The following is a 23,394-nucleotide window of genomic DNA, read 5'->3' as shown; positions in this document are numbered from 1 at the left end:
TTGCACTGGAAACGAGGGTCAACGCACACAACCATTGATTGGCTCCTGGTGTCACCCTCGAACCTGGCAGAACAGCGGGGCCAACGTTTCTTGCTCATCCGCGGGACCATGGCGAGGGCTGGCAAGCACAGCGGATTCTGTAGGCCCATTCAGATGGGCTTGATGGGGGGAGACCAGGCCGCCCTTCCTTTCGCTGTTTAATAAATGGACCACCGGGTCCCCGTTCTTTCTCAGGCCCTGGACCAGCTTTTTCGGAGCAAACGGGGCTTCGTCAGTGAGGACGCTCTGAACCTGCCCTCTAGCAAAGCCCTTCGGCAATCAACGGGATGGGAGAGAGAGAGAGAGAGACTTGGAGCTGCGGCTCCTAACCTCTGAGCCAGAGCTGTAAAAGTGAATTCGTTGACACCCTTGAACCATCCTGCGAAGGCGACCAGACGCGCAACCCGTCCTGCTTTCGCCAGGATTTCCAAAGGCTTCTCCTTCGAGCAGCGCCACCGCGCGTTCAGGCCGGGTACCGCTCGCCGAAAGACGAAAAGCCTCGCTCTGCTGCCCGAGGACGGCTGTTGGAAGCCGCCTTGTCTCTCTGTAGCAAGGAGTTTCCCCGAGGCGGTCCAATGGATTAGGCATCTCTAGTGCTGCTTATTCAACGTGCTCACGTCCATCCGCGTAACCCCATTCCCACTCACGGGGTAACACAACAGGACACGATTATTTAAAGCGCGCAAGTCACCCGTGCTGTGTTGGCGGGGAGGGTGTACGCTAAAGCCTAAGGCGATTCTTTCAGGCTTGGCCTTGCTGGTGGAACGGGGTGGGAGAGACTGGCAGGGAGGCCTGCAGAGCAGCTGTTCAGGACCCCGAGACGCACACTCGAGGGCACTTTTCCGCCCGATCCTGAACATGCTTCCGTGGAAGCAAATCCAGGGAGCTCGGCCGGACCGCCTCCCAAGCAAAGACCACCAGACAAAGGGATGGAGAAACGGTGGCCCTCCCATCAGATGCCGGACTCAAATGCCCATCCGCCCCCGCTAGCATGACCAAGAGCAGAGCGGACAGGCGTCGTGATCCAGCAATAGCTAGAGGACCAGAGGTTCTTCATCCCTGGACTAGAGCTTTATAAAAGTGAATGCGCTGTCCGTTACCACCCTTCAGCCATCCTGTCCAACTCAGCTCAGACTGAGGCACCCAGAGTAAATCTTGAGCCAGTGGCGAGAGGGGGCTTACAGGAGTTCCCTGTGTCGACCCAGTGGGATTTCTCCGTATTCCGTATCCGATTCTGAGGAAGAGGCACTTGCCTAACCCTAGGATACCAAAGTCCGGGGGAAGGGGCGGGAGAAGTGAGGGGATGCAGCGTTGTTGCTAAGAAACTGAGCTAGGAATCAAAGTTCCAGGCTCGCTCGAATCTGCCCCGAGCCTTGCAATCAAGAATTTATTTGAAGCGAAATAGTAATAATATTGGCCCATTTTACAGACTGAGATTATGTAAAATGGGTCAGTATTATGTTTGTGAAGCGCTTTGAACGCTCTGCAAGCTCTACACAAGTTTCATTCGTCGACCTTGTCTCCGGCTGCGCGCACACCATACATTTAAAGCTAAAACCCTCAAGAATCTTGGGAACTGTAGTTTGTGCTGGGAAATGCAACTCTGCGGTAAACTACAGCTTTTAGGATTATTTGGGGGGTGCTGCTAATGCATAATGTGTACGCGGCCATTATGTCACACGTGCGGTGACGCAAACCCACTCCACATCGTCTCTGGCCCCACAGAATTGAATGAGACTTTTCTCCCGTGGATCGTATAGCCATACAATTACCAAAAGATCACTAGCAGCTGCGGGTGGCTTTTAGGTGAGACGGCCTACACATACGGGTCAAGGACATAAGACCACCACAGCTGGGAGGTGGAAAGGGTAGCTTTGCCCTTTGCGAAATCAGCTCGGTATGCTCCGTTGATGGGTTACATTCATAAAGGAGCAAAATAGGCCTTTTCTCTTCAGTCATCCCACTGTCCGTCTACTGCGGCCAAACCAGATTACTTGAAACACTTCGATATATACCCGGCTATGAGTCCTCAGCAGGAGTTCCTCTCAAACCAACGCATTTTTACCTGATTTTAATTCCTCCCCCTTTACATTTAGAGCCCGCCTTTCTTCTGATGTGAAACACAAGGCGGCGTACATGCAGGCTCCCAGGCGGTCCCCCTCCAGGTCCTGACCAGACCCAGACCTGCTGAGCTTCAGCGAAGTAGCGGTCTCAAGTGCCTTCAGTCTACCAGATTTTAAGTTTAAAGGTACAAAAGTTCTCAAGGCGGCTGATGCCTTGTGTTTAAGATCGAGGCGCTACGGGAAAGGTTTCCTCTTCCTATATTCGGATAAAACAGACAGTAAATCAGAAAGGAGCACAGGATTCGTTTGGGATTTTAATGATCCCTATTTGTTCAAACTAAGACTCCACTGAAATATATTGGACTTACTCCGAATTAAAATTATTACAGTCCCACTAAAATCACAGGAACCGAAATGAGTTTAGGATTGTAGCCGTCCCGCCGCCCCTCCCCCCTCATCCTAAATATATTTCCATGGAGGTTTCATAAACTGATTTCTGGCAGTCCTGACTTCCGGTATATAGAATAAGGTGGGAGTGGACGTCCTCTTGACTTCAGTAAGGTCAAATACTGGTATTGAACTGAATGGGGCATTAAACGTGGGTTTTAAAGCATCAGAGGGCACAAACGCTGCGTCCTCCCATAAAGGAACGCAAAGGCGAAAGGGTTAGAAACATTGGATACACCCTACAATACCATCTTTTGACAAGTGCGTAGGCAGGATAACGAAGAAGAGAAATTCACATCGGTGAAGGGAAATTCTTGTGCTCGAATAATTTGGATTTGCAGCATCCTATGCAGTACAAGGGGAATTGCCCTTCTTAACCCCCTGAACTGGGCGACATTTGTTTAGAATGTGTAAGAACCCTTTTTAAAAAGGCCCACATAGGTCCTCAAAGATTTCAGTACTGTATTTATTTATTTGCATAATTTCTATAACCGCACTTTTCTGTCTCTGAAGAGACACTCAAGGCGGCTTACATCCTTCAACAAGTAGAAAACAACCCTTTGGGCATAAACCCCATCAATCGAACGTGTTTCCCTTCAAATGTCTTATGGATGGCAGGGCCCTAATTCTACAGCCCAGAAAGGAGAACACGATGTTAAATATTAACCTGGGGGTTCCACATTCGAGAGACGTGAGCGCCTATATTTAAAGTGACCATACTATCAAAAAAGATGTTTTTATGATCAGAATCGTTTATCAAATTCTGTTTTTATTTCATCATCGTTATCAAAGGAACACCTTTGGTACACCCTGGGATGCCCTGCAAAACCAAACTTGCAGGTCAGTAAGTCCCACTGAGTTCAGTGGATCACCTCCAAGCAAACCTAGAATTGGGCCGTTAAGCAGTAGCTCTGTGTGTGTGTCTGTGTGTGTTCGTGCGCGCGTGTTCGTGCGAGCGGGTGTGATTTCAGAGTTTCGGAGGCTTTGAAAGACTCGCGCGCACACCAGCCCCCGGACTGGATCAATCAGAGCGTTCAAGGGCTATGGAACTTCCAAATGAGAAGCCACGTAATCGGAGCTGAAGAGCAAGGAGACCTCTTTGCACATCACAGGATTGTTCGTGCCTGGGAAAAATTGCTGCCGACTGGAGGATTTCACTGAGCGCTGTTCCTTCTGGCTGGACCCAGCGTGCCCTCACATTTAAATTCTCAAAACCTTCATCCAGCTATTTAACAATTTTAAAGTATAGCCCTGTCCCTAAAGTCTGGGCTTCAATGAACTTGTTCAGTAATTTCCATGCAAAACAGGGTGGTTTATGCGCTGTTCAATAAGTATGCCTAGGTTGAGAATAGCAGTCTTTTTAATATATTTGCAGGATTAGGTTTAAGAAGGAAATCAATCCATTTCACTTAGACTTAGATGTTAACAATTTGGCAGCTCACACTCCTTTATTTGCACGCCAATTCATTTTAAACTAATTGTTCCCTGACGACCAATTTTGAACAACGTTCAGTTTGTCCTAACTGGAAGTATAGGTCCCACGAAGATTTTTTTTAAAAAAATCCTGCTATGCTGCAGTTAAACAATCAAGCTTTTAAAAGGAAAGGCGGGGTATAAATGTCATAAATAAATACTATATTGTATCCCATTTGTGACGGCGCACTTTTAATATCGCAACTGGGATGCGGTACCTAAATTGTCTTCATTTCTTTTAAAAGGAGGCGGGGTCATTTCCTTTCTTCCAACCGCAACTATTGAAAGGCATGCTTCTGACCGATATAACAGACACCTTCGATTTTAAAAAGCACCTCAAGCCTAGATAAATTTTAATTAAACTCGAATCCAAAAGTTGGCTCTCAAACCTAGACTAGCAAGACACCCAGCCTTGGTGACGCACAAACTATTGACTAGCACAAACGATCTACATGTGAAGCTAACAAATCGATTCTGCTTCGCCCGGCAACAAAGATCCGAGATCCCCACTGAGCGCTTCAACTCCTTCAGCATTTGTTGTTATGCGTAAGCTCCTTTACACCCATGGCGATTTCAGGTTAGAAAATGCTGGACTTCACTCGTGCGTCACGCGCAAACTTTATAATTGCTTGACGTGGCATGCTTTCAGGGATTTCTCTGGCCACTCTGCTCTGCCATTTTTCAAATGCGTGGCTCGTTTTAATTATAGATTTTCCCGTAAATTGTCACTCTCTAATTATCTGCGGGGGTGAGGAAATGGGGAAAGGGAAAGGTTTGGCGTTTTACGCCTCGATTTCTCTTCAAAATCGCATCCCAGACATCCTCGCTTTTAAAAAAAGTGTACAGGTTCCAACGACCACTAGATGGATTTGCATGGAGGGGGTGTTGAAAGAATGGGTCCTAATTCTATGCAGGGCATTATGGATATACACAAACACACACACGTGTTGATTTGGCATCTCAATCCCCTGTAACTACATAGCGGATCCCTTCAACCGGGGGATCCACCGCTTGGGTAATGGATCCCAACATATGACCGTGAAAGTATTTCTATTTTTTAAACATGTGGGTCACTAGATTTTTCTTTCCCACCAATGATGATCTCCGATTGCTCGTTAGTCCCCCCACAACCCCCCCCACCAAAATAAAATTCAGACGCTGATTGAAAAACAAAACAAAAACGAGGTGAGTTTTGATTCCACCTCATCCCTCCCTCTGCTAGCCACATCACAAAGATAGAGTTAGCATAATAATAATAATAATAATAATAATAAAAATCTATGCAACGGTTGGAGAAAATCTGTTCTCAAAACCAACTGAAAAAGCAAAGTCGAGCTCTTTGTTATCCCCAAGGCATACACTGACCCTCGGGGGACTTTGTGGGCAGGTGAGTGGCTGGGCAAAGTTTGGGACCTCTTAATGGATCCTTCCTGGAGTTTTCGTGGCCCATATATTTGGGGTGTTGGCAGGCAAATTCAAATATCCCACAGAGAGAGGAGAGACTGAGGGGTTATTAGAAAGACTTTGCAACATACTGACATCCAGGGTCAAAAGGGGTGAGGATGAAAGAATCCCCTGAAGAGTTTCAAGAATGAAACTGAACTGTGCATAGCTGCAGTGCAAGGTCTGCTTAGATCCTCTCTCTCTCTCTCTCTCTCCATCCCCCCGCGCCTCCCTCAAACCTCAGTTTCCTGTCCCCACCACATAAATGATCACCACTGCACGACAGGGGGGCTTGCAAAGACTTTCAAGATGCAACCCCGTGTCTGATCCTCCAAGAGTGAGGACAGACAATATTCTGTTCCCCCTGGAGGAGGGGCTGGCGGGGCAAGGAGAGGTGGCGGCGGCCAGGGAGAAGGACTAGGCCCAGTTTTGCCATGTGGTCACCCAGGAGCGTCGACACGCTCACCCAATGGCAGGCGCCGGGCTTGTGTGTGTTTCCAAAACAAGCCCTTTCCCGGGCCGATTGCGGGACATTGAGGTGGGGGGGGGAGGATTCTCTGATCTAGAAGAAGAGCCTGGCGCGGCGACAGCTTCCTAGTTCAACCCTTCCTGTCCAGCTCAGTTCTGGCTCTCAGCCCCAAGGGGCTCCCAGTGGCAAAAAGGCCAGGGGGCTCCGCGCGCCTCCCTTGCCCAGAAGACAGAGGAGGCAGACAGAGGAGGCAGACAGAGGAGGCACCTTGCCGCCCCTGATCTCCCCCTCCGACCCATCCACCACCCCTCCCTCCCTCCCTCTCTCCCTCCCCCCTCAGTGCCTCCACGTTGGCGGCTCACCGATCGCAGGGCCTGGCTCTCCGCTGCCCGCCTGTTGAGCGTCCCCGCAGAGCCGCCTTCTCCCCGCTTCGCCTCTCTCCCAGCCGGCGGCCCGGCCAGCTACTTCGCTTTCCCCATCTCGCTTCCTCGCCCGAGGAGAAGAGTGTCGAGGCTGTTTTCCTTCTTTGCTGGTCCTTTCCTTTCTTTTCAATCTCTGCCCCCCTCCTTTAAAAAAAAAAAAAGGCGAGAAACCCTCGGCTTTCTTCCTTTGCTCGGCAATTAGTCTGCCTTTTAGTGCCACTCAACTCAAGAGATCAACCCCCCCTCCTCCCCCCGCCACCGCCTTTATTGCCTCTGATTGAAGAAAGAGGCGTGATGGACAGGTGAGATGAACAGCCTGGTTGAAGTCGGAGCGCTGAAGAGCGAAGCCGGTTTACTGTGGACCCCACGCGCGCGCTCGTATACACCCCTCCTTTACTTGGAAGAAAGAGACTGGGGTATTCTGTGCTAATCCTACTCAGAGTAGACCCGCTGAAGTTCGTTAACTTCATCTCGGTTCAATTATTTCAGTGAGTCTACTCTGAGCAGGACTTGGATGACTCCAACCCTTAGGCTGCAGTCCTAACTTACCTAGGAGTAAGCCCCATTGGATTCAATCGGCCCTTGCTTCTGAGTAGACAGGGTTAGGAGGGCGCTGTAAGGCTGCCATCCCATACCTACCTGCCCGAGAAACAAGCCACATTTGAACTCAATGGGACATGTTTCTGAGAAGGCATGCATAGGATTGTGCTGTCAATGCTTTCCCTCGCACGGAGCATCCCCGATCGTCAAGCGGTCGTTTGCCAAGAACCAAGCCTCGTTGGTTTCAATGGAGCTGACTCCCCAGATACACCCTCCCCCCAAAGCAGGGCTCATTGAAATCAACGAGGCTTACCATCAAGTCGACGCGTTTGTGACCGCGGTGCAAGTGTGTTTAGGACTGGGCCTGTATGCGATTTCCTCACGTTCATCAGGACATCATCAGCACACTTTCAAGTCGATAGACCTCACTGAGGCAAAACGGCAGAATTAAGGCCAGGAGCCTCATTTAAATCAACGGGGGAGAACATTCCCAAGTCCTGAAGAACAACGCTATCCTGGGGCTCTGGATCCGGCTGGAAGAACGTGTGAAAACTTCGGTGCGGCAAAAAGGATCATCTCTCTCTATTTCTCCCACACTGGACGGGTAAGACTGTGCCTGCCCTCTTCAAGGCCTTGGCTAGGAAACTGACTTCCTTGGAGCTCAGCGGGACTTGCTTCTGGGTTCAACCGGGAGGCGATTGCGCCTCACAACCCTCTAGCGCAGTTTCTCAGGAGTGAGCTCCATTGACCTCGATGGAGCTAACTCCCAAGGAAACCTGCGCATCCCACTCGGCCCCGGGCAAGGCTGCCTTCTTTGGATGCGGCGGCAGCACCTCAACCCTGAGGCGTTTTAGGAAGAGTCCAGTTCCCCCGTTCTGACGCCTTACCTTTCGCCTCCTCCTCCTCCTTCCAGTAGCTATACGACGGGCAGGGCAGAACTGCCTCTGCGGCTAGCAGACATCCCACCAGGACGGAGGATCGCTTACTTTTGACTAAAAGGCTGGGCGGCCTAGTGGTGTGCGTTGCTTCCGTGTGGCTTCCTTTCCCATAAGGGCCACATGATGGCAAAACCGTCTCTCAACTGGAGATAAGGGGGGGCAGAAAGAGAGGTTTATTTTAACAACCCTAATCGCGGCAGACCTTTTGAAAGCCCCATGACTCGCTTCCAAGTCCCGCTGAGGTCGTTGAACCCCTAAGGAAGGGCGCAGAGGGCTGGCACTCTTATGGGGGCCTGCTTAGAAGGAAGCCCCGCTGAGCGCAGGGGAGCTTGTTTAGGACTGCCGTCTAAAAGGAACAGACTGCGGGAGGGCGAGGAGGGATCGTGCTGGGAAACAGGAGCAGCCCCTCCGCCAGGGAACCGGAGTAACAGCTGCGCCCTGATCTGGATTCACTGGACCGCTTTGAACTAGGAATGGAAAGGCGCTTCCGAAATAATCGGAAGCTTTTGAAGCAAGTCAAGGGGTCGCACTTACGCACCGCCCGTTCCTCTGGAGTGCCAGGACTGACTTTAAACGGTTGCCCAGCCCGAACATAGCTAAAAGTCCTGGTGCTTTTCGTTGACTCCGGCGGTGCCTTACGCTTGTGGCTTCTGACAGCAAGATCCTGAAAATCCAGGGTCAAGAAAGGAAGCTTAATTGTTTTCAGGATAAAGGAAAAGTTCGCTTAGGAACAGTTCGCACGGACACGTAGGAGCCCTTGATTTCTCTGCGGTCGATTGCTCTGTGTGAGCCGGCACCATCGAAAAGGCCCGTGTGTGAGGCGGTGTGGTCATTCTACCCCTGGTGTGGCCCATCTCATTCACACGATCAGGTCATAAAGTAATGCACATGCGCGTCTGTTGTTCGATGCATGTGGAAGGCTGCTGAAATCATAAAGCACTTGCGAACCTTGTGTCCTAGACGTCAATGAATACACGCGGGGTTATATTCAACTAAGTCCTACTCAGAGTAGACCTACTGAAATGTGTTTGAAGGCCGTCACCTTAGGCTGCAATTCTGAGAAAGTAAGTCCCTTGGGTATATTAAGTTAGTCATGTCTATTAACTTCAATGAGTCTACTCTGAGTAGGATTGAATACCACCCACCATACTAGGCATCGCTTCAATGCCCGGACTTACGTCTCATATTGCTAGCCTACTTGACAGTAAGTCCCACTGAGTTCAACGCGATTTACTCTCAGATGAATGTGGGTATAGGATTGCAGCCTATACAATATGTAATATTCATTTACTTGGAAGTCAGTGGCAAGGTATTTGTTTTGAAATATTTATATGCCGCTTTTCCCGGTGAAGTCTGTCACAAGTAAAACAGATAAAACTTCTATACCACAGTCGCCCATCCTTAGGAATACACGCAGCCGAGCGATCCGGGATATCCAGGTAGAGGTCATGCGTCTCCCTGTTGAGGGAGGTTGCTTGCTGCCTAGCAAATGTCCTCAAACTTGGGATGTCAATAAAGATATGTAAGGGGTCTACGGAAGACATCTTGGTCTGTGAATCATTCGACTCCAGACTGGAATCCGACAGTTCGTCTCACCCACGCCAAAATTATCCCGCTGAAATCAACCGGACGTCATAACCGCCCGTTACGGTGCGCAGGACTCCGCAGGCCAAATCCTCCAGCTGCCGCTGCGTTGGATCGGGCCGAGCAGTTCAGCGGGGGTCAAAACCGGCTTCTGTCCAAGCCTTTCCCTTTTGGGGGATTCGGTTTGCAAACGCAGCCGCGACTTGGAGATAGGGAGGGCAGCGCCGCGCTAGGAAAGAAGGCCAGCCCACCAAGAGGGAAACCCGGCCGGGAGAAATTAGGCGCCCCGGGCGGGAATCTACTGAACTGGCCGGGTAGGCGCAGCGAGAGGTAGTGTCGCCCAGGGGGCTACGGTTCCCCGGTGCGAATCCTGCTTCTGCCGTGAAATCGCGAATGTGGCATTCGGGCCAGCCACTCAGTCTCCCTCTATCTCCCGGGCAATATGGGGGCCGATGCCGTAGACTTGGACGATACCATAGACTTGTTAAGGATTAGAACTAGATAACGCGTGTGAAGCTTGAAAGCGCCTTACAAATGTTTGCTACTATTAGTGACATGACTTTTTATATTTATATTTATTTATATCCCACCTTTCTCCCAAGGAGCTCAAGCGGCCTACGCAGTCCTTCCCATCCCCGCCTATCCTCACAACAACCCTGTGAGGTAGGTTAGGTTAAGAGACTGTGACTGGCCCAAGGTCACCCAGTGAGATTCATCGCTATATTACTACTAATGAACTATGTTCATACTACTAACTACATTAACACTATATTATTCATAAGGTTTAGGTAGCCCCCCGCACTAGCACTCGGACTGAAATCGATGAGTCCAAAATGCCCTTTAACTTCGTTATAAATTACTGATCGTATTAACGGTCTTCACGCGGCTTACGACAAAGCCAAAGGAAGTTTTTGAGCCCCCGATTTCAGCGGGAGCAGTATGTTTCGTGGGATTTACTCTCTTGCAAGGATGGCGCATGCTTCAGACCTGGGCGCAGGCCCCACTGAACACGTGCATGTGGGGGGGATGATTTTTGGAGGCAACAGCTGGCGGAGGATCGGGCTGCGTCTGCACATATTTTCCACTAAAAAGTGTCCAAAGCGCTTCACACAACATTGTCTCCCTTTCCAGCGCCTATGCGGAAGGCAAGCACGGCTGGATGGTGCCCACATCGCAGACTGGGGCGGGGAGGCAACGGAGGCGGCAGAGAGTTTTGAAGCTCCTCCCGCCTAGCCTGAAGCTTGAATCCAGCCGGGCCAGCCGGGAACGTTTGCTCAACGTACCCTGGCCATGCAGCCTCTTTACGCCTGTCTCTCTGGTGCACAACCTGCCCACTGGCGCTTTTCGCGAGGGGAGAAGGCAGCAGCTAGCCATCCGCCAGCTGGATCCCATTGACCTGAAGCGAGCGTCTCTGGAATCCCTTGCGGGAGCTGCCTGAGTTGAGGGCAGGGAGCTGCCACGTGGAGCGGAGTCAAAGAGAGTGCCAAGCTCGCGCTGGCTGGCTCCCCTGCGACGAGAGAACCAAGGGGGGCTTTGAGCTGTCAGTGGTTTCCCTGCCGCACGCTCGTCGCCCAGCTGGAAAGTCAGGAAGGCCGAGGCGGGCGCCGTCGGGGGTGTGGGGTGTGGAGAGAGAAGCGCCTCGGTTCTCTCGCTCGCCTCCGATTGGCTGCTGGCTTAGCTGAGCCATCCAAGCCGCGTGCGCTTCGATGGCTAGCTGTGACTGCGGAGCGCAAAGAGTACCCTCGGCTAAAATGACAGAGAGCTCCTCCGTCCGCGGTGTCTTTTCTTGGCCGGCGCCCAAGGGTCTGTTCTGTCCGGACAATTCTGAAGCCACGCCAGCCTCCTTTTCTTTTTTAAACCCCCAGGAAAAAAATATTTATTTAATTTAAATCAAACTGATGGAAAGCGCCATGTAAATTATCCGCGACTCGCTTTCATCAGAACATCCAGCACGATTCAGCCGATGTGAAAGCACTTTGGGTAAAAAGCCCCCTAAATTCAACGCGAGATCCCAACACTGTCCCATTGAAGTCAATGGGATTGGCAAACGCTTCACTTTGGCCTGGACGTGAGGTGTGAATGTTACCGATCCAGTGGCAATATCCCGCCCGCAATCCATTTTGCTTAGAAGCAAGTCCCACTGAAATCAACGGAAGTCTGTCCACTTAACACAACAGTAAATCCGTGTCGTGTGAACATATGTATTTATATATGTATGCGTCCACGTCGGAGTTCCATCTTATCTCAAACATGAAGGGTCAGATCATTTTGCCGATCTGTTTTGTGTTTTTCTTTGGTTTTGAAATCAGTTAAATCCACTTCTAAGTCAAATGCAGAAAAGATGGGGTGTTACTTGGAAGCTAGGTGGAATCAATGGGACCTATCCCCATGTAACTATATTCATATTGTTGCAGAGTGGCGAAACTGGGAACAGAGAGACTGACTGAGCCTTTAGGTGTGTTTGAATCTTTGCTAAAGATTACACCTTCCCCGCAAATTAGTCAGACAGAGACTTTAAGCTTTAAAATAAGAAATAACTACTTTATTCTGGAAATACATACTATAGGAGGCTGGGCCCAATGTCCTGTAGGACCCTGCAGAGTTGCGGAGCGGAGCGGAGAGTTTTGAGCGAGCTTATGTGTGTGTGTTTGAATCTTTGCTAAGATTCTACCTTCTCTGCAAATTAGTCAGACAGAGACTTTAAGCTTTTAAATAAGAAACAACTACTTTATTCTGTAAGTACATCCTTGATAGGAAAGAGTCCTATATCTACCTAACTAGCTAAGTTGGAGCAACGAGCACTGCGCCCAATGATTGCCCTCATGCTGGATGAGAGGGAGAGACAAAGGAAAGATGTCTGCTCCCCTCTCAAGAAAGAAGACGACTGGAAGGAACTGTTGGAATATATGGGGTTCAACTCCAATTTGTGTGTTGAGGCTATATGGGGCTAAAGGCGAAGCTAGAGAGGAGACCTCTTGGTTGCTAGGCTATACCTGTCCTTTGATCTCCTGCTGTCTCTTCCTTCCTGCTAGACTGATATGCAAGGAATGTTGATCTCAGTTCCTCCCCTGCAAGGTCCTACAGGACATTGGGCCCAACGTCCTATAGGAACTGAGATCAACATCCTTCTGCATATCAGTCTAGCAGGAAGGGATGAGACAGCAGGAGATCAAAGAGATAGGTATAACCTAGCAACCAAGAGGTCTCCTCTCTAGCTACCCTTTTTAACCCCATGCAGCCTCAACCCAAGTTGGAGTTGAACCTCATATATTCCAACACCCCTTCTCAACGAGAACTTGGTTCATTCTACAAGCTGCATCTTGCCTCATAGCTTCTGGTGTCGGACTTTGTCCAATGGTTTGGTCAAATCATCAGCTGTCATCCCTTCTGTTGGACAGTAGGTCATCTCTAGAAGACCTTTCTCCCTTATGTCCTTGAGGTAGTGGAACTTCACATCAATGTGCTTCATGCGAGAACTTTGCCCTTCTGATTCTGCGAGTCTTATGCAGGCTTGATTGTCCTCAAGTATTCTGACAGGCTCTGGTTCAGATATGCTCAAGTCTCCTAGAAGCTTGCGTAGCCACAGCATTTCCTTACATGCCTCATCAGCTGATATGTACTCTGCCTCAGTAGATGAGTGTGCTATAGTCTCTTGCTTTCAACTTGTCCAGCAGATAAGTGACTGTCCATAGTAGAACAAGTTTCCACTGGTTGACTTACGATCTTTGGTGTCTCCAGCCCAGTCAGCATCAGCATATCCTAGAAGTTTAGGATCTCGAGTAGCTGATAGCTTTAGTTTTAAGTTTGCAGTGCCTTTCAGATATCTTGATTGCTCTTGATTGCTTCCCAGTCTTTCTTGTTTGGCAAGCTGGTTTTTCTGCAAAGGTATCCCAATTCTGCTGCCACGTCTGGTCTGGTTATTGTCCTGATGTACAGGAGTTTCCCTATAGCTTGTCTGTACCTTTCGTTGTCTTCCCAGGGTTGATTGTTCTGGTCTGGTTTCAAGTATCCTACTTCCATTGGTGTAGGTGCTGGATGTGCATCCTTCAGTCCTAGACTCTCAAGTAGGTCTTGAATCTTTTGTTTTTGATTTAGAAGAAAGGATCCATCGTCCCCTCTTTCAATTTGTATTCCAAGGTAGTACGTGATGTCGCCTAGACATTTCACTTCAACTTCCTTGCTTAGATTATTTACTAATTCTTGCTTGTCTTGTGGATTCTCATAAACCAGTAGTAAATCATCTGCATAAATCAAAATTTAAGTCCATTTGTTGTTCTTGAATCTGCTATACAGGCATTTGTCTGCTTTGCCTCTTTTATAGCCTTGTTTCATCAGCTCTTGCAAGGTAGGACAGTCTCAGTGGAGGTACACCTCTGTTGGTGCAGTTAGAGTATCTTGGTACAGGATTCTCTGCTGCTCACTGTCCTCCAGTGCTGGCATGTTGCTGTAATCTGTAGTAGTGTATGGTATTTCTACTTTATCTTCTTCTCTGTCGTGGTCTTGAAATGGTGCCCCTTCTGGTTGGAATGCACCTTGACCTTCATCAGAGTAGACGGCTCTTTGGATTTCTTGGGGAGAGGCAGTGTATACTGCCACCTATCTACAAAATCGTTTGCGGACAAAGGTGAATGGCAACAAGACTCCATTTGAATTATGGTATGGACGCATACCCAGTTTGGGTCATTTAAAGGTGTTTGGATCAAAAGTGTACGGTCACATTCCACACCAGAAGAGAACCAAATTGGACAACATTACAAAGGAAGGAATCTTCGTTGAATATTCTACAAAGCAAAAGGAATACAGAATCTAAAATCCCAAAATGGAAAGGATTGAAATCCAAAGAGCTGTCTACTTTGATGGTCAAGGTGCATTCCAACCAGAAGGGGCACCACTCCAAGACCACGACAGTGAAGAAGATAAAGTAGAAATACCATACAGTAGTACAGACTACAGCAACATGCCAGCACTGGTGGACAGTGAGGAATCAGAGCAAGAAGGGGAACCTGCACAGCCAGAAGGGTCAGAAGAGAATCCCGTACCAAGACGCTCTAACTGCACCAACAGAGGTGTACCTCCACTGAGACTGTCCTACCTGGCAAGAGCTGATTAACTTCCAGAGCCAGAGACCTGGAAAGATATTGAGGCCTTACCCAAAGCTGAAGTTGAGAGGTGGAGGCAGGCAGCCAAGGAAGAACTGGAAGCTCTACACAAGAACAAAACTTGGACACTTACCGAGCTTCCTCGAGGAAGGAAAGCTGTAGGTTGTAAGTGGGTATTCAAGAAAAAGCCAAATGCTGAAGGGAACATTGAGAGATACAAGGCAAGACTAGTGGCCAAAGAATACTCTCAAAAGTATGGACAAGACTACTATGAAACTTTTGCTCCTGTAGTCAAACATACAACAATCAGAACTCTTCTAAGTGTTGCTGCTTACAAGAAAATGCAGGTGGAACACATGGATGTAAAAACAGCATTCTTGCATGAAGGAATAGAAGAGGAAATCTACATGCATCAACCACCAGGTTTTGAAATACCAGGAAAGGAAACCCTAGTATGCAAATTGTAAAAGAGCATCGATGGACTGAAACAAGCTGCAAAAGCATGGAATGACAAACCGAACCAAATGCCCTTGAAAAAGAGGCGAAGCAGACAAATGCCTGTATAGCAGATTCAAGAACGACAAATGGACTTATATTTTGATTTATGCAGATGATTTACTACTGGCTTATGAGAATCCACAAGACAAGCAAGAATTAGTAAATAATCTAAGCAAGGAAGTTGAAGTGAAATGTCTAGGTGACATCACATACTACCTTGGAATACAAATTGAAAGAGGGGACGATGGATCCTTTCTTCTAAATCAAAAACAAAAGATTCAAGACCTACTTGAGAGTCTAGGACTGAAGGATGCACATCCAGCACCTACACCAATGGAAGTAAGATACTTGAAACCAGACCAGAACAATCAACCCTGGGAAGACAACGAAAGGTACAGACGAGCTATAGGGAAACTCCTATACATCAGGACAATAACTGGACCAGACGTGGCAGCAGAATTGGGATACCTTTGCAGAAAAACCAGCTTGCCAAACAAGAAAGACTGGGAAGATATCTGAAAGGCACTGCAAACTTAAAACTAAAGCTATCAGCTACTCGAGATCCTAAACTTCTAGGATATGCTGATGCTGACTGGGCTGGAGACACCAGAGATCGTAAGTCAACCAGTGGAAACTTGTTCTACTATGGACAGTCACTTATCTGCTGGACAAGTCGAAAGCAAGACACTGTAGCATACTCATCTACTGAGGCAGAGTACGTATCAGCTGATGAGGCATGTAAGGAAATGCTGTGGCTACGCAAGCTTCTAGAAGACTTGGGCATATCTTGAACCAGAGCCTATCAGAATACTTGAGGACAATCAAGCCTGCATAAGACTCGCAGAATCAGAAGGGCAAAGTTCTCGCATTAAGCACATTGATGTGAAGTTCCACTACCTCAAGGACATAAGGGAGAAAGGTCTTCTAGAGATGGCCTACTGTCCAACAGAAGAGATGACAGCTGATGCTTTGACCAAGCCATTGGACAAAGTTCGACACCAGAAGCTATGAGGCAAGATGCAGCTTGTAGAATGAACCAAGTTCTCGTTGAGAAGGGGTGTTGGAATATATGGGGTTCAACTCCAACTTGGGTTGAGGCTGCATGGGGTTAAAAAGGGTAGCTAGAGAGGAGACCTCTTGGTTGCTAGGCTATACCTGTCCTTTGATCTCCTGCTGTCTCTTACTTCCTGATAGACTGATTTACAAATGATGTTGATCCCAGTTCCTTCCCTCCTTTCAGTCTTCTTCTTTCTCGTGAGGGAGAGCAGACATATTCCTTTTGTCTCTCCCTCTCCTCCAAGCATGAGGGCAGACACTGGGCTCAGTGCTTGCTGCTCCAACTTAGCTAGTTAGCTAGATATAGGACTCTTTCCTATGAAGCATGTACTTCCAGAATAAAGTAGTAGTTTCTTATTTTAAAGCTTAAAGTCTCTGTCTGACTAATTTGCAGGGAAGGTGTAATCTTTAGCAAGGATTCAAACACACACACATAAGCTCGCTCAGAACTCTCCGTTCCCAGCATCATGACTTTCCGACAGAGTAGACCCAATCCTGTCAAAGTTACACATTTTAATAGCATGATCTTATAGGTCAAAGTCAGAAGTAAGTTCCACTGAGGTCAACGTGTGCATACACGGTAGTGCCTATTGATTCAGGTAGAACATTAAGCATGTGCTTTGTTGGAATATATGGGGTTCAATTCCAACTTGTAGGTTGAGGCTGCATGGGGCTAAAGGCGGAGCTACAGAGGAGACCTCTTGGTTGCTAGGCTATACCTGTCCTTTGATCTCCTACTGTCTCTTCCTTCCTGCTAGACTGATATGCAAGGAATGTTGATCCCTGTTCCTTCCCGCCTTCCACCAGTTTTTCTTCCTCTCGAGAGGGGAGCAGACATCTTTTCTTTGTCTCTCCCTCTCAGCCAGCATGAGGGCTAGCACTGGGACCAGTGCCGGCTGCTCCAGCATAGCTAGTTAGCTAGATCTAGAATTCTTTCCTATCAAGCATGTACTTCCAGAATAAAGTAGTTCTTTCTTATTTTAAAGCTTAAAGTCTCTGTCTGACTAATTTGCAGGGAAGGTAGAATCTTAGCAAAGATTCAAACACACACACACACAAGCTCGCTCAAAACTCTCCGTTCCTCTACGCAACTCTGCAGGGTCCTACAGGACATTGGGCCCAGCCTCCTATATGCTTTAGTTCTCCCTGTACTAACAGGATACGGATGGGGGCGAGGGGGGATCTGCCCTCAGATCCTACGCATGGCTTGCTCCCAAGAACGTCCCACTGGGTTGAACGGGACTAACTCTGAACGTATCGCCCAGAGGTTTGCAGCCCTTCAGGCTCTTGCTAGTAAGTGTCCACTGGGTTTCAAGCACATGGGACTTGCTTGGAAGGAACCCTCAGAGGAGTCGTGTCCGCGCATAGGTGTCTCCCTGACAGAGCTCCCTTCGGGTTCTGTTTGTATCGGGTGTGTGAGAAATCTGGGCTGCCGGAAGATTCCGTTCCGAACTGAAAGGAAACTAGAAGTTCTCGGTTGGTATTTCTTAAAGATGCCCTAGCCCGGCCCTCTGAGTTGAACCCGCATCGCCGCCGCTTCCCGCATGAATGAACTCCCTGCTTGCTGCTTTGGAGCCAACTTGCAAGCCGAGAAAGACGGGCCTGCGGTAGAGGGCGGCGGCGATTAAGAGGAGGGGGAGCCAGCCTGCCTCTTCCCTTGGATACAAAGCGATCAAGAAGGGACCGAGCCACATCTGGGAGATAGTCAGAGTCTCCTGCTTCAGCATCTGCAAGGCTGGATTAGGGAGTCCCATCTACTCCCCCCCCCCGTTGTCCACCCTCACTCTTGTCCTTTAAAACCAACTGGCCACAATTTTAGGGACCACCAATAAAGGATGCTGTATTTTTTCATGTTCTCTCTTAACACACACATCCCGCTCGACACACGTTGCCCCATTTTACCAGATCCCTCCTTTATCACAGCTTTCAGTGCTCTATATGACGATGATGATGATGGATGATGATGTTCAAACGAGTGCCTTTCCCTCCCTCCGCCCTTCCAGCATCAACAGGGCTCTCTCTGTGTTAATGATACCACTTTGGGAGCTCCTGAAATGAAATGGACTGCCTTCAAGTCGATTCCGACTTATGGGCGACCCTATGAATAGGGTTTTCATGGTAAGCAGTATTCAGAGGGGGTCTACCATTGCCTTCCTCTGAGGCTGAGAGGCAGTGACTGCCCCAAGGTCACCCAGTGAGCTTCATGGCTGTGTGGGGATTCGAACCCTGGTCTCCCAGGTCGTAGTCCAACACCTTAACCACTACACCACTCTCTTGGGAGCTCCTATCAGCTTTGAAAAGCAAGTCTACCATATTTTTTCGAGGGAGGAAATCAGGGCAACCTCAAGTTCAAAAGTGGATCAAATGCTACTTTTAGGTGCCCTTTGCCTCGAAAGTGCCGCTCAATGCACCTCTTGGTTTGGAAATACTGGCCAGCCTCAGAGCTACGTTTTAAGCCGCAGTCCTTAAGCACAAATAACTGGAAATCAAATCTTAGAAGGAAGGCTTCGCTTTCAACACTTTAGTGGCAAAAGTGCTGCTGTTCTTTGGGTGTAAAGACCTCTTAATGTCCATCGGGGTGGGGCCTTTCCAAGGAAAAAAGCGCCGAGGATAGGAGTCAATTTGGAAAAGCTGATTACAAGCCATTTTCACTGTGCTTGATATTGCAGTGCCACAGGACGGGCGCGTGTAGGATCCGGGTGTCGAGAAAGAGGGCCTCGCGTATACTGGTAGAGCCAAATCTCAGTACGCGTGTTTCCTGATGCGGCCTCAAAGACGCGCCTTGGTTTTCAGAGCCACTAAACGGTGCTTGGATTTCTCCTTTCGCATGAATGGGTACTGACTGTAGTTGGTATTGATCGTCTTGACCATTGTCCCGGCATCCTATTCATAAAACAAAAAAGCATCCAGAAGATCTAAAAAGGGAAGACAAAATAAGGCTCTAGAATAGGGTCGCCATAAGTCGGAATCGACTTGAAGGCAGTACATTTACATTAAACCACAAAGGGTGGAGAAGTTCACAGGAACGTGGAAGTTCGGCCCGATCCTGCTCTCCGAGAGTGTTTCTTAGCGGGCGCACCTTGCTCCAAACCACAGTGCTAGTGATTTTAATGAAATCAGATCCCTAAAAACTGTTCCGTATGATCTCTCCTTGGAGCTCTCTGAAGGGGTCACGTCTGGCCGGTTATACTGACTCGCTTCTCGGCCCCGTTTGTAACATGAGCAGTAGTGTAGTGGCAAATTCAAAAGTGCAGGGTCCCTTCATGATAGTCACCGCCATCGCTACCCCCTTTTGCTGCTGGGTTGAGAATGACATCCTTGCTAATGCCTTCTCCCACAACAGACACCCCCATCAGTCAATAAGCATAAAATGGGAGTGTTAGCTACTGATAAGAGTCTTCTCAGTGGCTAACTCACCTCCTTTCAATTTGATTAGTTCGAATCAGCAGGAAAGGACAAGGAATCAAGTTAGACGACTCTTCTCAGCGGCTAACACACTTCCCTTTCATACTGACTGGCTCCTAGGATGCTGGAAACAGAGGGACCCCGCAAGGACCCTGCTCCCAAAAAAGTAAGGGGCCTGAGACCCTTGAACTATACCCTTGAACATGAGCACAGAAAGCTGAAATATATACTAATGTTATTAATACTAATCATCATCACGGTCATCCTCCTCATCACGACGAGTTCTTCTCGGGCCAGAATCGGCCAAACCATTATCTCAAAGGCTTTCCACGCGGGGAGTCATTTCTGCTTTGCGACCTTCAGCGGACAACAATTGAAGCAGATCCTGAAGCGGACTACTTGGGGGAAAGGAATTAATGAATAAATGAATGAAGACTTGTTGAAATTAAGCCCCGTTGGGGACTCGCGGTGGGTTAGGTCTTGATGGACTTCTTCCCTAATATAAGCAGAACATTTGAAAGACTTTTATTGCGGTGGGGGAAACATATGACCTCAGGTGGCCCCAGCGATAGCCACATCCTCTACCCTACCCCTACCCCTTATTTCCATATTGAAGGTTTTGCAAGGGAGGGAGGCGGATCGGAAGGGGCGGTGAGAGAACCTGGAAATAGCCGAGACCAGTTTCTGCCACAGTCTTCTCCAGACCAGTTTCTGGAGAATCAGCTGAGCGGCCTTTTCCCGCCTTCGATTACTCTCTGGCGGCACTTGGGGTGGGGACTCTTGCTCCGTGTACGGTGCGGCTTAAGCGGTTCTCTTCCTCTGCCCCGCCCCCCACGCTTTCCATCCGGAAAGAGGTCATCGCTCCCACGCAGGCTTTCCTTCTGAAGCCGAGGGGCGGATAAGAGAAGAGCTGAGATTGAAATGGACGGGCCTGGAGCTTGAGCCCGCCCTCCCGTTCAGGCTTCCGGCCCGCCCCCTTGCGGATTTAGCACACTGGACTATACATGTGCTTTCTGTTTGGAGAGAAGCTCGACCGCTGGGCTGCTCCGCGACAGTATGTTTCCACAAAGGGTACTTCTAGATGGGGTATTTATTGCAGGATGTGGTCTCCTCATGCATGCAAGATTTATGCAGTGTCCACATGACGGTGTTGGCATCAAAATGCCAACTTGTCTGTCTTTAGTTTTCTTCCCTGCCCCCCGTTTAATCCAGATTTACCTTTTAAGAGGAAAAACCAATAAACGAAAGAATCCCGTTGCCGACAACCTATATGTGATGTATAATCCACCAGTATGTAATATTAAGCCACCATCAGGAAGCACCCTAAATTTCTTTGATCTATATATAAAGGGATATATAAATCTTGTTAAATAAACTAATAAACTCCCATTCTGGATCACCCTCCCTGCTGCTGCTCTGCTGCTGCTGCTGCTACCAGTAGTGTAGTGCCAAATTCAGAAGTGCAGGGTCCCTTCATGACAGTCACAGCCACGCCCCCTTCTAAGATTAGAATAATCTGGCCAGGTTTGAATACTGCTTTCTGCTTCTCTGTCACTGTGGTCATTTAACTGTCCTTTCTTACTATCAGAGATATTGCTTGAATTACTGAAGAGTCTTAGTGGCTGACTCACCTTCTTTCACAGTGTTTGGCTCATAGGATACAGGAGACATAGAAACTGCTGGGACCTGGCTCCCAAAAAAGTAAGGGGTCTAAGACCCCCTGAGACCCTGGACGAGTACGCCTCTGGCTGCCATCCCCAGATTCCTGCTGAAAATTACTCCTCACTGCTGCTATTTGCCCTGGAGGTCCTGTAAGAACATAAGAATAGCCTGCTAGATCAGGCCAACGGCCCATCTAGTCCAGTGTCCTGTTCTCACAGTGACCAACCAGATGCCCATGAGAAGCCCACAAGCAGGACCTGAGTGCAAGAGCACTCTCCCCTCCTGCGATTTCCAGCAACTGGTATTCAGAAGCATACTGCCTCTGACTATAGCGGTAAGCAGTAGCCAGTAGCCATGGATAGCCTGCTCCTCCATGAATTGGTCTAATCCTCTTTTAAAGCCATCCAAGTTAGTGGCCATCACTGCCTCCTGTGGGAGCAAATTCCATAGTTTATTTCCATAGTTAAAACAGCATTTGGACTGTTTGTGTGAATCGCTTTGAGCACATGTGTATTTGTGGAAAATATATAAATAAATTGAATAATAATAATAATAGTTTAGCTATGCGTTGTCGGCAAGAAGCAGCACTTTCAAGGCAAGAAACAAGCAGCAGAAGCTGGGAAGGATTTTCAGCAGGAAATTTGGGAGGGGGGTGAGAGAGATCCGATTGAGGCCTACAGCTGCTCTTGCTTCGATAAACCAGTAGTCAGTTCATACAGGTCTTGCCCGGGGGGGAGGGGGGCTGTAAATACTGTAATATGTGGTTTGGCCCTTGCCTGTTGAAACTAGTGGGGTTTATTTCAGTGCAATTCTGACCAATATAAAAGGTTGTACTTTAGCGAGGGTGGGACAACAATGTTCCAAAACACATTTCTTTAGGAGCATCTGTGTTTCTGAACAACTCACTGGCTGGACACCAGCCTGGGCACCAGGTTGGACAAGGCTACTCAACACCCTTAGTCCCAGGGAACTGAATCCTGCCGGCAGGCCTGATCCAGAACTCCCCCACCCTCTGTGGGCCAATTTGACACATGGGTGAGGCTGACCACCTGCCAGTCACCTGACCACGGGTGATTTGACTGTGAATGTGCGGCTTGCAAAGGACAAATCGGGAACACACACTAAGTGTGCTCCATATTCTTCCTTTCCAGCAGTATGTAGATCACTGTAGGGCAATAGAAAAAGATGCCGAATTCAAAGAGTGCTGAATTTTGCCAGTGGCTGGAAAGGAAGAACTAGGAGTACACTTCAGAGCACACTCATGATTCTTCTTTTTCAGGCCCTGTGGATTTAACTATCCCACATCTGATGCCACATAGGACATTAGGTGATAGGCAGGTGGGTATGGTTGGGCCAAACCACATTGTGGGCCAATGAGGGGGCACTCGCAGATCCAGATAGGCCCATAGGTCAGAGGTTCCCCATTACTTCTCCATATATTGTCATCCCTGACCATTGGCCATGTTGGCTGAGGGGATTGAAATCCAACAACATTTGGAGGGCCCATCCCTGTTTGAAACCATTAAATGGGGCGGAATACTTGGTATGGACACTGATGGCACAGACATACATGCTCTCTCCTTTACCTCTTATGACATCAATGTTGTATTGTTACCAGATATTTAAAAAGCCATCGCAGCAGGCAATTTACAAAATACAGGATAGGGTACTTCCCCCCCCATTTAATACTAAATATATTGAATGCCCAAAATCTGACTGTCCCTACTGAAATATCTCTCTCACCCTGACCCCCCCAATCAGAATGGTGCCAAAGGGGGGCAAGGGGGCAAGCACCCCCCCCAGATAAGAAGCCTGCCCCCCACCTAATCTATTTCACCTACCTAGAAATATACTTTGTTCCATCTGTCCCTCTGATTTTTTTGGTAGTGTCTGTGCCCCCCCCCTTTTTTTTCTGGTGCTGTTGCTGCACTCTGCCAAATATATTTCACTTTTGCTCTTGATTACAGTCGGTTCAACAAACACACAAATCCAGAGGTCATTATTATCAGTTACACCCCAGTCTGGAGCTTTGGGTGAGGCTTCCCAAGGGGAAGAAGTAGGGGAGGGGAAAAACAAAGCAGTGACCTCTTCCATCTCTTTGGAGCTTACATAAAAACATCTATATAATTTCAAATCAGCTAATGCTGAATAACAATAATAACAGTGCTTGCTTTCCTACAATCATTAAAACCCTTTCATAATCTGACACAAGAGCACTGAGGATCCAAATCCTGAGGAGCCAGTCAGCAAGGGGGA

At 48.5% G+C, this 23,394-nt stretch overlaps 1 protein-coding gene across 3 annotated transcripts in view; it reads right to left on the bottom strand.

The window, feature by feature from the left end:
- The window catches only part of SATB2 (SATB homeobox 2), a 198,332-nt gene extending 191,799 nt beyond the window's left edge, over positions 1–6,533 (bottom strand). For 2 of the 3 annotated variants that reach the window (XM_061608085.1, XM_061608087.1), the window contains exon 1: positions 6,297–6,533. The gene's annotated coding sequence lies outside the window, so the exon portion shown is untranslated. The remainder of the gene's footprint in view (positions 1–6,296) is intronic. The other variant, XM_061608082.1, reaches the window with a different exon arrangement.
- Between the last annotated feature and the right edge of the window lie 16,861 nt (positions 6,534–23,394).

This window comes from Rhineura floridana, chromosome 2 (genome assembly GCF_030035675.1).
Source record: "Rhineura floridana isolate rRhiFlo1 chromosome 2, rRhiFlo1.hap2, whole genome shotgun sequence".
NCBI lineage: Eukaryota > Metazoa > Chordata > Lepidosauria > Squamata > Rhineuridae > Rhineura > Rhineura floridana.
The sequence above is the reverse complement of the archived record's forward strand: the minus strand, read 5'-3'. Positions and strand labels throughout refer to the sequence as shown.